Below are 8,079 nucleotides of genomic sequence, written 5' to 3'. Positions count from 1 at the left end.
GTATTTTTAAGGTAGCTAAATCCAAGTGTAACATGTACATTGAGCTGCAAAATTTTCTTATTTTCAAAGCAGCTAAATGCAAGAGGTCATAGACATTGAGCTGCAAAAATTTTCTTATTTCAAAGGCAGTTCAGTGCAACATAGACGTTGAGCTGCAAAAGTTTCTTATCATCTACATCCGATTTCACCTGGATAGATGCACGCTTGATAAAGCTAGTTGGTCTAGCGAAATATTGCGTTTATTGTCATCATTTTGTAAATATTTTAAACATACTTATATTTACATACTAAATAGTGTGTTAAAATTACATTGTTAGGCAATCTATATATATATATATATATATATATATATATATATATATATATATATATATATATATATATATATATATATATATATATATATATATATATATATATATATATATATATCCATGCCTGAGAAATAGTTTCAAGACCATTCGTGATCATTGGACAGCAATCGAGAAACATTCGAAGTTATCCAAAATCTTTCCTGAGCCTCCCATGATTGCCTTCAAACAACCTAACAGCCTGAGAAATATACTTGTCCGTGCTGACCTTTCCAAACCTAACCATACTGTAGGTAATTGTCAGCCTTGTGGGGACAAGCGCTGCAAATGTTGCAACCAATTGCAGCATTCATCAACATTTCGCAGTAAGACCACAGAAAAGACAATGAAATGGCTGAGTCAATTTGTCTAAAAAGAAGCTTGGGTATATTCTGTAACTTAGATTTGAAGTACCGTAATCGAATGAATCATATACGCCGTCATAATTCGGTTGGCCGTTATTGATACATGTCACAGTTGATCACGTTAATATTTTATTCGCTGTCCTCTTTTCTTAGTTTCTAGGCATTACTTTATTACCTGGTTTGTACTTTTCATAAACAACAGAATAGTGATAGTAACAATTTCCCTTTTGAACCAAATCATTAATGTAATGACCCTCCGTAACTTTAAAGGAATTTATTTTGATAAATATTAAATTTTCTGCTCAGTAAAATGCCTACATTTGTTTGTCTTTCGAATTTTCGCCGAGTTATAGTGTCAAAAATTAATTAGTACGTTATATATCAACATTCGCTGATTGACGCTGGTGGTGGTGGTTGTTGGTTTAATACCAAAAAAATCCGGGTTACAAACTTTAACTGAGGTAAACACATCATCTATAAGAGGAAAACAACGAAGAAACAACAAACAAACTGAAGTGCAACAAACAACTAAAACGACAATGCAACACACACAGAAACGAATTATAAGAACTGACATTTTTAGCTTTGGCGTCCGTCGTCTGTCGTCCGTCGTCGTCGTCGTCGTTAACATTTTACATTTTGAACTTCTTCTAGAGAACCACTAAATTGAATGAAACTAAACATGGCATGAATGTTCCTTATGAGATGCTGACCAAGTGTTGTTGTTTTGTAGCCGATTTATCATCCAAGATGGCCGCCAGCGGGGGACTTAGTTTAACATAGGACCCTATGGGAAATGCATACAAATGACTTCTTCTAGAGAACCACTGAATGGAATAAAACCAAACATGACATGAATGTTCCTTATGCGGTGCTGACCAAGTGTTGTTACTTTGAAGCCGATCCATTATCCAAGATGGCCGCCAGCGGGTGACTTAGTTTAACATAGGACCCTATGGGAAATGCATACAAATGACTTCTTCTAAAGAACCACTGAATGAAATGAAACCAAACATGGCATGAATGTGCCTTATTAGGTACTGAGCAAGTGTTATTACTTTGTAGCCAATCCATATCCAAGATGGCCACCAGCAGGAGACTTGGTTTAACATAGGACCCTATGGGATATACATACAAATGTCCTCTTTTAGAGAACTGAATGGAATGAAACCAAACATAGCATGCATATTCCTAATGAGATGCTGTCCAAGTGTTATTACTTTGTCGCCAATCCAACTTCCAAGATGATCGCCAATGGGGGGACTTAGTTTAACATAGGACCCTATGGAAAATACATACAAATTTCTTCTTTTATAGAACCACTGAATTGAATGAAACCAAACATAGCATAAATGTTCCTATCCTAATGAAGTTCTGGCAAAGTGTTGTTACTTTGTAGCCAAATTTGATCTTTTTTATTTGAATTCGAAAACCCAGGTAGATTCAGGTGAGCGATACTGGCTCTTGAGAGCCGCTAGTTCTGACTTGGTACAGGACATTTTAAAAAAAATGGTGGGTTGAACTTTGTTTTGCGGCTAACCAAACCTTGCGCTTTAATGGCAATGTTAAATATTACACTAAAATGATAGCATTACATGACAGGACTACAGTTCAAATACATGCAAGAATATCCAGGACAGAGAAATACACAATTAAACATTACAATATGAAATTTCGATATGCTAATAGTTATCAAAGGTACCAGGTGTTATCTGCATATTACACAATACACATGTTTCAGAAATAAACGTAACCTTTATCATACTACTCAAAAGTAGAAGTAGCGTATACAAGATAAGCTTTTGATACACCAAAATCAAAAAGGACATAAAGAAACCAATACTTAAAAACAGAACAACAAAACAACCAACACATAGTGATTATTACCTGATATGAACAACTTTTCATTTTTTTATTAAGTTTGGGAAGATTTGTTGAATGCTAACTTGTTGAATTGAATGTGTCACGTTTGGTTTCCGGTGATATGTAATTTTTCTAAATAAATTTCTGAAAGAATTTCATAAATGTCCTTAAATGTCAACCTCAAAGGGTTGCAATTAGCATATGTTTAAATTCTACAATTTTATTTTTAATAATGTACGGCAACTGAAAATACTACAATGCGTATAATGGAGTGTTTTGAATAAAAATATATAAATAAAACACAGCAAAAATAGCAAGCAAACAGGCACCTTAAGTCCTGAAACCTTGTATTACTTGTTGAATATTTTTATTTTATTTTCAATAGTCTTTTCTCTTTTAATCATGTATTTGCATTGCTTGTTAATATTTTCTAACCTTGAGTTATAGCTTATTGATATTTAAATGGAATATCGTTGTAACAGAGATTAATTTTAACAATTTATACTTATGAGGCGATAAAGAATTGCAAGTATTATACTATGTCAATTATGATTCTTTTCAGTCAACGATATGTGAAATTCAAGAATTATTTGATAAAAAAATATTTTTAAATAACACACGAGTCCTTTATTGAATTTAAACAACTGTACGGCAGTATATATATTTTGAAGTCGTTTTGAACAAATTATTGTCGTCATAATGAACATTAGAAATTCAATAAGTTAAGTTAAGCTTCCATGATATTCAACATACTTTATTTAAAAAGTCCATTTATAGACACAAATGAAAAATTGCTTACGTTATAGTTAATTTTTAGTATGTAGTGTTCACGCACAAAACGAGTGATGAATGAGCTTTTTTAATAAAAAAAAATAATGAGTTTCATATACAATCAACGTCAGCAAGCTTTATGTTAAAAATGCAGTTGTACGCTTAATTTTGAATGTGTGCTAAAAGTAAAATCACAAAAATACTGAACTAAGAAGAAAATCAATTCGGAAAGTTCATAATCACATGGCAAAATCAAATAACAAAACGCATCAAAAACGAATGGACAAGAACTGTCATATTCCTGATTTGGTACAGGCATTTTCAAATGTAGAAAATGGTGGATTAAACCTGGTTTTATAGCGCTAACCCTCCTACTTTGATGACAGTCTCATCAAATTCCGTTATATTTACATTGATGCGTTAACTAAACAAACAGAATAAATAAAATAGTCAAAATATGGGTACATCAGCCATTATCGTATAACAATTTTAAAAGGAACAATTTGACAGAACACAAAAACATCTATCTACAAACACATTCATTGATTTGTGTGTCTGACGTCAGAAAATTGTATACGTCACATAGATTTGTTGTTCAATGTCCATACAAACAATTTTAAAATTTTCATAGGCAATGTTAGCATATAGGGTTAAAAAATCTAAAGTATGTAAGAATAAATTTGAGAAATAGATCGAGATTGAAAATAGTCCAAAAGTTATATACCTAGAATTTATAAGAATCCATAAATAGTTAATTCCACTACGCGATTGAATGATTTTGACGTTTATGGTTCAAAGTATTTTGTAATTCATACAAGTGTGGACACAGATGAGTGTGGATAGTATGTATGGATGTTTGACAGTGTCTTATGACAAAATGAGTTCTATGTTTTTTCTATATGGTGTTATTAACTATGTTGCACGATGACAACCAAATCTGAGCATTATGAGTGTTATTTATTAAATTTTTTATGCCCCCACCTACAATAGTAGATAGGCATTATGTTTTCTGGTCTGTGGGTCCGTTCGTTCGTTTGTCCCGCTTTAGGTTAAAGTTTTTGGTCAAGGTAGTTTTTGATGAAGCTGAAGTCCAATCAACTCGAAACTTAGTACACATGTTCATTATGATATGATCTTTCTAATTTTAAAGCCAAATTAGACTTTTGACCCCAATTTCACGGTCCATTGAACATAGAAAATGGAAGTGGGAGTTTCAGGTTAAAGTTTTTGGTCAAAGTAGTTTTTGATGAAGCTGAATTCCAATCAACTTGAAACTTACTACACTTGTTGCATATGATATGATCTTTCTAATTTCAAAACTCATAACTGCTCCAAAAGTAATCTGATAGAATTTCAAGCATTTTAAGCCAATATTATCAACATCTACTAATGAGTCTTAATATGTCTACATATCTAAAAAGTCATAGTATTCAAAAGGTAATGCAAAATTATTCCTTTTCATTTTTTTTGTTATATGGATACACATTTGAGTGATACATGTACCAATACAATATTTGTTGTGGTATGAAAGTGCAGTAATTAGCATTTACTGTAACTATGTTAATTCACACAAATTGAAAAATAAACAAATGAATGGACCAGATGCTCCGCAGAGCCCAGCTTTATACGACTGCAGAGGTCGAAGCCTGAACAGTTGGGGCTAGTATTGACACAACATTCAAGCTGGAAACAGCTCTGAGTTTGAATTGTGATTAAATAGATGACACAGCTTAGGTTTCTGACACAGAATGAATGTGGTCTAATGAACTTAAATATTTGTTTTGCTTTTGTGTTAGGAGCAATTCACTATGCTGCTGAATATTAATCCTTTCAAACAAAAATATCTAAAGAAATTTTCTTTTTAATTTCTGAAATGAGAAACATTTAGAGGAGACAAACTTCAGTTAAGAGATCAGAAACTAAAAAAATGTATAATTTTTCCATTTGTAAAAGGGCATACCCTAGAAAGTGCTTGCAATCACTGAATGGTTATTAATGACTGCTTTAATTTATCAGTTGGTAATAAAGTGAATATTGCATTGTATATTGTATAATTGATTTAAGTTGACTGAACAAAGAAAGATAACTCCAATTTTCAAAGAAGATTTCATAAAGCATTGGTATTAGGTAATTCAAGAACCATTCTGGACAAACTCCAATTAAGGGTCTTGAATTTACAAAAATGTTTGCTTTTAGTCCGTAATTATTAGACTGTTTGTCCCATAACCCACACAATATATCCGAACCTTCTACTTATGGTATTAAACATTGTGGTACAATTTCAGAACAATTGAAATACTTATACACAACTTTTTAAACCGACACTAGATTAAAGCTTGTTTTGGGCACCTTTGTACCCCTTATTCCTAAACCTTAGGGACCATAACCCCCAAAATCAATCCCAAGCTTCCTTTTGTGGTTATAAACGTTGTGTTATAATTTTGTTGATTTCTGTTGACTTATAATAAAGTTATTATCCAGAAACCATCTTTCGGACAGGATACCAATTTACGACCCCAAATTTTTTGTGGTTGTATAAAAATGTTGAACATGTGCAATGAAGTATAGTTTTAGAAATCGATTAGGGAGCTACCATTTGATTTTTATGGGGGGGGGGGGGGGGGCTAGGATGAAAAATTTTGTCCTGCCTTTTTTTTTTAGTTGTAATCTCTGTCTTGCCTTTTTATTTTTCAGTCTATTCGGTCCTGCCTCTTTTTTTCTTAGCTTATCCTGACTTTTTTACAACAATTGTCATCCTGCCTTTTTTTTTTTTGCCAAGTTACTCATCCTGCCTTTTTTTTTTACTCAAAATCCTGTCCTGCCTTTTTTTTCAAATTTCATCCTAGCTCCCCCCATAAAAATCAAATGGTAGCTCCCTTAGACTGGATAGGCCTTATAATTTTTTTCCCTCCTAATTGAAGGACCGTTTACACTCAGGGCCGAGTCATCAGCAGGCAATACAGATGTATTAAAACAACCTAGCATCATATTGCTAGTAGTGGGAGTAGCATTGTCCGGTAAATTTGTTCCCACTTTTTTTTATAAAATGTATGGTTCAAATCAAAATAGAATGCTTTTATCTCCTAAATACTTACATTGTACATAGAGATGATACTACTTTGACAAATCCTTGTCCATTAGAGTTGTCTGTCAAATCTTAATTTCACAAAGAATGAATTGCATAACAATGAACTGAGCTCAAAGCAAAGTACTTTAATAATACACTTAGACAAAGAGCTAAATCCAGTGATATACTTTGTACTACAGGTCCTTCATGACCATCCATCCACCCAAACCATATCTCAATAACATTCCATACTACATGATTGGATTCAGAAGTCCTGAAAAAGACATGACTTTTTTTATCTTGTTTTAAGTATATATGCACAGGTTAAACCTTTATTGTGGATATAATCATTCAGTATCTAGCAACTATCAATTTGCTTCATGCACATATTGATATAGGTTGATTGCTCCTCTGTTGGAAATTAGAACACACCTCCATCTAATTTTAGTCAACTGACGAAGAAAAATTCAAAACTATATAAAATGTTATCTAAGACTTGTCAGTGTCTATTTCCTTTGCCACTGAATAAGATTCCATATTTACAACCAATGAAAATCAAATATCCCTCTAATAGACTTAGCATTGAAATCGTTTTCTAAAATGGTAGTTATGTGGAACCTAGAACTAAAAAAATTGAAACAATATATCTTAAATATTTCAAATGCATGTACATTTAATAATTCTCCAAAATTCACTTTATTTTTCCTTTTTTGGTTTTCTGTTGGAGACTGTATATTGACCTCTATGTAGCCTTTTCAACTTATAAAAGGGGGGATACATTTCCATAGAATTAAACTTTTCTGAAAGAATTAATTCCATTTATTTTCAATAAACAATAAATATTGAAGTCTATAACAGGCATCTAGGAACAGGCTCAACATTATTTCTAAACATGTATTAATATATACCAAAATGTGGACAAACCTACATTAAATATTCTACTTCAACGACTTTAATTAGTGGAGTAGATCAAATTAAAAAGTCACAATGGTTAAAAACTCCAATGGCAGTCTTTCCTGCTAAAATCTATGTGTAGAATGTGATATACCATTTTTGGGTCTATATACTGTCCTTTAAATTTAGGTCATTTTGACACGGCAAAATATGAAAAAAAATGTAAACTATGGTCTGGAAAGCACACAGTTTGTGATATTTTAAGGTATCTTTACTAAGAAAACCTGCAAATCTCAGTGGCAGATCCAGAACTTTTCTCTGATGTGGGGGCTCTGATGGACCAGAGGGTTGCCCACTCCCATCAAGCTTCAATGATTTCTTACATATATGTCATAAGCTAAATTTCCCCCACCCCCTTGGTCTGTCTATGCATCTGTTTATCGTTCTGCGGAATAGTACTAATACTAATTTTTCCCCTCCCTTACCTGGCCCTAGACAGTTGCTTACCTTTGTAAACATTTTATAATTATAGTCAGGTATATATTGATTGAGAGTAACTTACATAGTAGTTAATGGGACTCTTTTTCACACGGTTCTGTGAAATATAATACGGCAAATATATACCCGTACATACTATCCGCATAACACAGAAATCTGATAGATCTTCACTCCTCTGGGAAAAATCAACCTGTGAAATGAAATACCATGCCTGGAAAAAAATTACCGGGACAAATTATCCTCAGGATAAAATATCACAGAGGACGAAATA

Source organism: Mytilus galloprovincialis, chromosome 3, assembly GCF_965363235.1.
Source record: "Mytilus galloprovincialis chromosome 3, xbMytGall1.hap1.1, whole genome shotgun sequence".
NCBI classification, from domain to species: domain Eukaryota; kingdom Metazoa; phylum Mollusca; class Bivalvia; order Mytilida; family Mytilidae; genus Mytilus; species Mytilus galloprovincialis.
Note: the sequence above shows the minus strand (reverse complement) of the source record.